This window comes from Rutidosis leptorrhynchoides, chromosome 3 (genome assembly GCF_046630445.1).
Source record: "Rutidosis leptorrhynchoides isolate AG116_Rl617_1_P2 chromosome 3, CSIRO_AGI_Rlap_v1, whole genome shotgun sequence".
NCBI classification, from domain to species: domain Eukaryota; kingdom Viridiplantae; phylum Streptophyta; class Magnoliopsida; order Asterales; family Asteraceae; genus Rutidosis; species Rutidosis leptorrhynchoides.
In genome coordinates, this window is record NC_092335.1 from 175,235,768 (window position 1) to 175,243,752 (window position 7,985).

General features: G+C 37.5%; 1 pseudogene; it reads left to right on the plus strand.

Annotated features, from left to right (window-relative positions):
• The first annotated feature begins 5,881 nt into the window (after positions 1-5,881).
• Positions 5,882-7,424, plus strand: LOC139897028 (cytochrome P450 89A2-like; annotated as a pseudogene).
• Positions 7,425-7,985: the final 561 nt, after the last annotated feature.

Sequence of the window (7,985 nt, forward strand, 5' to 3'; positions counted from 1 at the left end):
ATAAAATCTGTTATATATATTTAAATATATATAACGACTATATTTAAGTTATATAATAAACGTGTATAGATTTTGGAAGTCATTTTGGGTCAAATTGACTCTTGCATGATAATCTCGAGCATTAGAATTGTGATACACTACGACTTGACCTAAATTGTTAGACAGATATTGACCAACATATAAATATATATAATTAATATAGGTTCGTGAATCCGAGGCCAACCTTACACTTGTTCAATGATGTTATATGTATTTTTACTACGAAATACAGTATGGTGAGTTTCATTTGCTCCCTTTTTAAATACTTTTGAAATATATATTTTTGGGACTGAAAATATATGTGCTGCTTTTATAAATGTTTTACGAAATAGACACAAGTAATTGAAACTACATTATATGGTTGAATGGATCGAAGCCGAATATGCCCCTTTTAAACTTGGTAGCCTAAGAATTAGGGAACAGACACCCTAATTGACGCGAATCCTAAAGAAAGATCTGTTGGGCCTAACAAACCCCATCCATGGTTGCGGATGCTTTAGTACTTCAAAATTTTATCATGTCCGATGGTTGTCCCGGAATGATGGGGATATTCTATATGCATCTTGTTAATTTCGGTTACCAGGTGTTCAATCCATATGAATGATTTTTGTCTCTATGTATGGTACGTATATTTATGAGAAATGAAATTGAAAATCTTGTGGTCTATTAAAATTATGGAAATGATCGATTATGATAAACTAATGAACTCACCAACCTTTTGGTTGACACTTGAAAGCATGTTTATTCTCAGGTTTGAAAGAAATCTTCCGCTGTGCATTTGCTCATTTTAAAGATATTACTTGGAATCATTCATGACATATTTCAAAAGACGTTGCATTCGAGTCGTTGAAGTTCAATAGAGATTATTATTAACTAAATGACAGATTAGGTCATTTATAGTTTGGATATTATGAAATGGTTTGCATACCTGTCAATTTTCGATGAAATGAAAGTTTGTCTTTTAAAAACGAATGCAATGTTTGTAAAATGTATCATATAGAGGTCAATTACCTCGCGATGTAATCATATGTTATTGTATTCATCCTGATGGATTGGGACGGGTCGTTTCAGGTTAACGGGTTTGGATGACATTACTCCATGTTTGATGCTCTTAGGGAGACCATCCATGTAAAGTTCAACCCTTACCGATTCGGGGTTCACGAGGTTTGGGCACATCATGGCTAGCTCGTTAAATCATTGATTATAGGCCTTGAGGTCATTTCCGACCGCCTTTAAACTTCTTAGCTCGTTTTCGAGCCTTCGGGTCTCTTCGCGCAGAAAGTATTCGGTGATCATCTTTTCTTTTAAGTCGGCCCAAGGGAGTGCGTGGGCTTCATCGGTACCCACCGATTGCACATATGTATTCCACCATGTGAGAGCGATACCGACGAAAGTGTGGGTGGAATATTTGACCTTGTCTTGGTCCCGGCAACCGCTTATGCTAAAAACGGCTTCCGTTTTCTCAAACCATCGAGTGAGAGCAACCGGTCCTCCGGTCCCATCGAAAGTGTGAGGTTTGCATCCCATCGAAAGGTTGTGGTTGTTATTGTCGTTGGAGGAGAAGCAGGCCATAGCCGCACCTATGGCAGTGGCTATCATGCGTTGAAGAGCTTGTTCGGAAGTCTCATTACGTAGCCCGTGGCGAGGAGGCATTGTTCCTTCAAGACACAAGAATATCGTTGATTAGTATTCTCAATAATAATAATCGTGATATGGGATAATGATGAACAGAAAAATTTTCCTTGACTCGCCTTAAATTCTTTATGTCATAACGTTGGAATGTCCATATGAGTCACCGTAATATAATCCCGGCAATTATATTATCCTAATTCATATTTGCATTCGACATTATTTCACAAAGTCAAGGTGATGTGTCAATCAAATTAAACAACGTGAGATTAAGATGGAATAAAAGTTAGATATGAATAGAAGAGTTCGAGTATAAATGCACAAGTAGTCAAGTAATTCCTACTTCAAGTCTATATGTCGGTTGTAGTCTAGACTCACTAATGCACCCTATGACTCGGGGTTGACACCAATGAACTCTAAATCCCTACAACCAACGCTCTGATACCATCTGTAGAAACCCGACAAAATCGTCATTGACGGCGCCGTCTACTTAGGTCCCGTTACGTGGTCATAAGTCTTTAAAACAACGTTTGACCAAAAGTATGTCGCATTCATTTCAAATGTAAAATGTTTAAAGTTTACAAATGTAGTTCTACAACTAGTTACGTTACAATGTTTATAAGTACAAATGAAACCCATGCGACACAAGTTAATGTAAAGTCAAAAGATGCTCCATGTATGCATGTATACTCGACATCCAAGCAAGTATCAAAAGTGAGCGGAAGCATGTATCACTAAGCATTCAAGGACCTGAGAAAACATATAGAAAACTGTCAACGAAAAACATTGGTGAAATCATAGGTGTAGTAATAAACGTTGTTTTTGAACCACAAGATTTTGTATTTCCATAACGTAGATTATCCAAATCATTGCATTCCAAAAGTGTTGTTATTCGCGAGCACTCAATTATCAAGGCTTAACCAACGTTACCATATCACACAGTGTTAGAACCTACACTAATACACGAAAATATATTTCATCCGCATAACGGTAGTGAACTGTCCGAATGAGGGTTTGTCAAACCCGTATGGCCATACAACATAAGTTCTCGCTTACACCCGTCAAGTGTAACTAATGAAAATCGAATTGAGGCATTTTTGTTCTAACTCGCACGTGGAATGTTTGTTTTCGTACTTGTGTTCAAAGTATAAAAGTAAGTAGTACAAGATGTAACAAAGTATATGTTTCCACGATTTAAAAGAATAAAAGTTGTTGAAAAGGTGGGACTATGTTCTCACCGTAGTTGCACGCCAAAGTGTTTGAAATTAAACGTTGTGCAAATGAAAATTGCTTAGCCTTGACCTAAACAAATAAGTTGTATCAATTACCGGTTATGACACAAGGTCGGGTGAAATGTGTTCAATTAGTCCTATGGCTCGTTACGACTTGATTAGTATAGCATGTGAATCACGTTGTCAAATTTCATGCAAGAATCATGTATAAAAGAATATTAGAACGATTGCGTAAGTATTTGGTTAAGTTTGAGTAAAAGTCAAACTTAGTCAAAGTCAAAGTCAACGGGGTCGGGTCGGGTATCCGACTATTTTTCCAAGTTACATAATTATATATGTGCATGTTGGTCAAGTTTCATGTCAATCGGAGGTGCGTAGCATAGTTAAAATTTTTCGTGAAATGACTAAACGGAACAGCCCCTGATAGGCCATCTGGACGGCGGCAAAAATGGCTGGACGGCGTCCAATAGTGAAGGACTGGACGGCGTTCAAAGGGTTGGACGGCATCCAAAATGGTATGCAGGTCCTGCTTTGCTGAAATCACACAAGTGCACGAACCAAACTTCAAACAATCACAATTTGTGAACCGAAAACACTTAGAACATATATCTTATATCGTTGGAAAGGTATTTTGACAAGGAATACAACTAACCACATATCATCAATCAAGTTCATCATTTACAATAATAAAAACCTCGTCGAATGATCGTTAAATGTTTATAATCAAAGTTTCAAGTTCACAAAATGCATTTCATGATTCGGGAATCCAATTTACACATATGATATGCTGTTTTGAAGGTAATGAAACATACAATACAACTAAACACTTACTAACAACATCTCATAGCATTCAATGCATCAAAAGTTTATTTTAAAATTCATCAAACCCTAACCAAAATCATGAATTCAACCATTTTGTAAATGAAGCTTTTCTAAATCAACCTACACATCAAAATGAAGCTAATGATGCTAGTAACACATATAATACATGAACTTTAACATTTAAACATCCAAAACTCAAGATTAAACACACACTTTTCAAGTTCAAGCTAGTTACACTAAAACAACAAGATCGAGCATACAAATTTTATATTCATGTTAGACTTGAGCCATAAACACTAATTAACACCATTTCAAGTCTATAAAACGAATTTAGAGAAATCTAGAGTTTTATAAATGTTACCCAAACGAGATGAAATTGGTACCAAAATGAAGAGGATGAAGAGAGGATCACGAATATGTAATTTGTTTTGTTGCAAGCTTCCTAGATCCGAATTAGATGATGATTGAATGATTTGTTGAGTTGAGAGCAAATATGGAAGTAGGAGGAAGAGAGAAGAGAAAGATAGAAATGAATGAGTGGTGGTGAAGTGGTTGACTAGTTGACCTAGTCACCACTTTGGCCACTAGTCACGATAAGTCCCTCAAGTTTGTAGTCGGGTGCGGGAATTGTCAAAACGAAATATTTTGAAATACACGAGAATAAACGGGAGATGTTATAATCCAATAACGAAAATATTAAGAACGTTAGCTAACGGAGGGTACAAATCTAGATACGAAAGGTATTATCAAAATAAAAAGACGGACGTTAAAATAATTTAACGAAAAAATGCGGGATGCTACACGGGAAAAACCACTACGGGTTATGTGTTCACATTAGGGAAGACGGCGATTAGTTGGATGTCTCGACTACAAAGAAGTGTTGCTTTATCAACAACGGAGGCCGAATACATGACTATTGCGGAAGCTACTAAAGAGCTTGTGTGGTTGAAAGACTTCTTGGGTGAGTTAGGTAAAAACAAGACTATTGTGTCATGTATTGTGATAATCAAAGTGTGGTTCATCTTGGGAAGAATCCAGTGTTTCATAGTCGTACTAAACACATCAAGTTGAGGTATCATTTTATACGACAACACATAAGATATGGTACTTTAATATTGAAGAAAGTCCTTGGTTCGAAGAATCCCGCGGATATGCTAATTAAGGTGGTGACGACGGACAAGTTGAGGTTTTGCATTGCCTCAACCGGTCTTCTCATGAAGTGATGAGAGAAGGTGACTTGCTAGAGAGAGAGAAAGAGATGGTGGTTCGAGTCTAACAAGAAGTGTTGAAGACCTTGTATCGAAAGTCTACTCTTCCGACTTATGTGATGTGTGTGCGTGTCCCAAATGGAATTTTGACGGTATGTATGGTGGTTTGACAATCTTGGCTAGTGTTGGGTTGACAAAAATTGGGTTTTGTTAAAGTCTCCTTCAAGTGGGAGATTGTTGGAGTGAAGTAGCTTGAACAAATACGAAGAAACACAAGGCTGGCGATCGAGAGGCTTAAGGTCGCGTTCGCGAGTGCTGAAGAGACAAGAGTTCGCGAAGTGGAAATCTGGAGTCGCGGCTGGTGATTATGCTCGCAGCCGGAGATTATGGGTTAAAGTCTCCTTCAAGTAGGAGATTGTTTTTTCCTTGTTATGTTATGGCTATATAAACACCATAATGTAACCCATACCATGTATCACGAATTCTATCAATAAAATCTCTCTAGTTTCGTCTGTGGATTAAAGTAATCAACCGTTGATTACATATAATAACGTTAAATTATCGCTTTCTTATTTTCTTTGTTTATTGTCATCGTTTGTCTTTGAAGAAGGGTGATTTTTCTGGAAATCACACTTATTGTTGGGTCAATAACCCTAATCTAACATATAATACCCGAAATTGGACACATTCACCGTTTCACTATTTTCCTCTTGTATTGTGCGGTATGGTATTGTGCTAGTTTTCTTAATGAGTTGGCTATTGACGTGACAGTGTGACACGCTTTCAACAATTACACAGTAAAACTTCAAAAAATAGTCAATTATATTATATTACGGAGTATAATTTCTATAAAATAAGTTCATCAAATTTGACCAAATCAGAGTTACTTATGATTGAAGAAAATATACACTTTAAAAGTATACTTCGACAAACTGATAGCAATCATTTTTCTGAGTTCCTCCCCATCAGTTGACCATGGACACCTGGTTCATTATAGTCGTTACCCTCTGCTTGGGTGCCCTGATCAGATCCATTTTACTCATGCTCAAGTCCCCCACCAGCAACCAGTTGCCCCCAGGCCCATCCATCCTTCACACCACCTTCCTACTTTTAACCAGTTCCCCCATAAACATCGAACCAGTTCTCGTAAACCTTAAAGCCAAATACGGACCATTTTTCACTCTTTCCGTCGGCTTTCAAACTTCGATCTTCGTCTCCAGCCATTCTCTCGCACATCAACTCCTCGTTCAAAAAGGCGCCATTTTCTCCGACCGCCTTAAATCCCTCCCTATACGCAACATCTCCTCAGCTGCCTATGGACCCACTTGGCGTCTCTTCAGACGAAATCTGGCGTCCAATATCATGCATCCATCACGCATCAAATCATACTCGTGGGCCCGTAAGTCGGTCCTTCAAGTATTGATTGATCACCTAATTCAGATGCAAGAGAGTGAAGGGAATCAGGGAGTCAAAGTGGTTGACCATTTCCAATATGCCATGTTTAGTTTGTCGATGTTGTTATGCTTTGGAGAGAAGGTAGATGAGAGTCAAATCAACGAGTTCGCTAAGGTACAACACGAGATTATGTCAGCATTTGTCTCAGGTCGTTTTACGGTGCTCACGATGTTCCCAAAGCTGGGGAAGATTTTGTTTCGAAACAGATGGAAGGAGTTTGAGAAATTAAGTGATAATAGAAAACGAATATTGATCCCAATCATTAAATCTCGAATTGAATCAAAATTAAGAAACGAGCAAACGGTGGCTTATATTGACACGTTGACGAATCTAAATCTTCCTAAAGATGAAGGTAAAATGGAGAATAGTCAAAAGTTGACTCAAAAAGATATGGTGACTATGTGTAGCGAGTTCGTTAGTGCGGGCACAGACACCACCGTTACAGCTTTACAATGGATTATGGCGAACCTTGTAAAGCACCCGCAGATTCAGAAGAAATTGTACGATGAAATTGTTTCAGTTGTCGGATTTAGCACCTTCAGCGCTAAAAGGGGTTATAAACGAAGAGGAATTAAAGAAAATGCCGTACGTGAAAGCGGTGGTTTTAGAAGGGTTAAGGAGACACCCACCGGCTCATTTGGTGCCGCCACATAAGGTCATGAAAGAGGTGGAGGTTCAAGGGTATGTAATTCCACAAGGTGCAGCCGTTAATTTTATGGTGGGTGAAATGGGTTTGGATCCAACGGTGTGGGATGATCCGATGGAGTTTAAGCCGGAACAGTTTTTGGTGAACGATGGTGCGTTTGATATAAGTGGAAGTAGAGGGATAAAGATGATGCCGTTTGGTGCTGGTAGACGGGTGTGTCCGGGGCTCGATTTAGCTCTGCTTCATTTGGAATATTTTGTTGCTAATTTGATTTGGTATTTTCATTGGGGCGTTCCAAATGGTTATGAAGTTGATCTTTCTGAGAAGACTCTGGTTACTGTGGCCATGAAGAATCCTCTGAGAACACAATTATCTGCCAGGCCTGAAAAATGAACCGGAGTTTATATATAGACATCAGACATTCATACTAATACTTTTGATGCGCATAAATAAGAACACAACTTGAACTATTTGTATAATTACTACTGTAATTGTAATATAAATCTTCATGCATGTCTACTAAAGTCGATATATCATAATAAAACTTATCTTTTGTAGTGGATTTCCACCTTTGTATAAGTATCTTTTGCCCATAATTCTATTACACATAGATTCAGATTAGAATTAGATAGTTTATCGAAGTAGACAGTACAAAAGAAATATATAATCAATAGAAGTTAACTTGCAAAATTAGGTGTCTTTTAACCTTGAATCAATCATTAATATAATAATGTAAAATAGATGATTCTTTACCTTTTCTAATTTTGCTTACTCATATTTGGTTTACACTTCAATATCGATCTGCACTATCAATGTGTCAGCCAAATAGCAAATTCATACCATCTACTAATATACAAGTAGAATCACCTTTCAAAGATTACTTCAAGAGTTCAAAATACTAGAATTCATTGCTTTTTATAAAAATGTACATAAAAAATCACTTACTTTATTGCC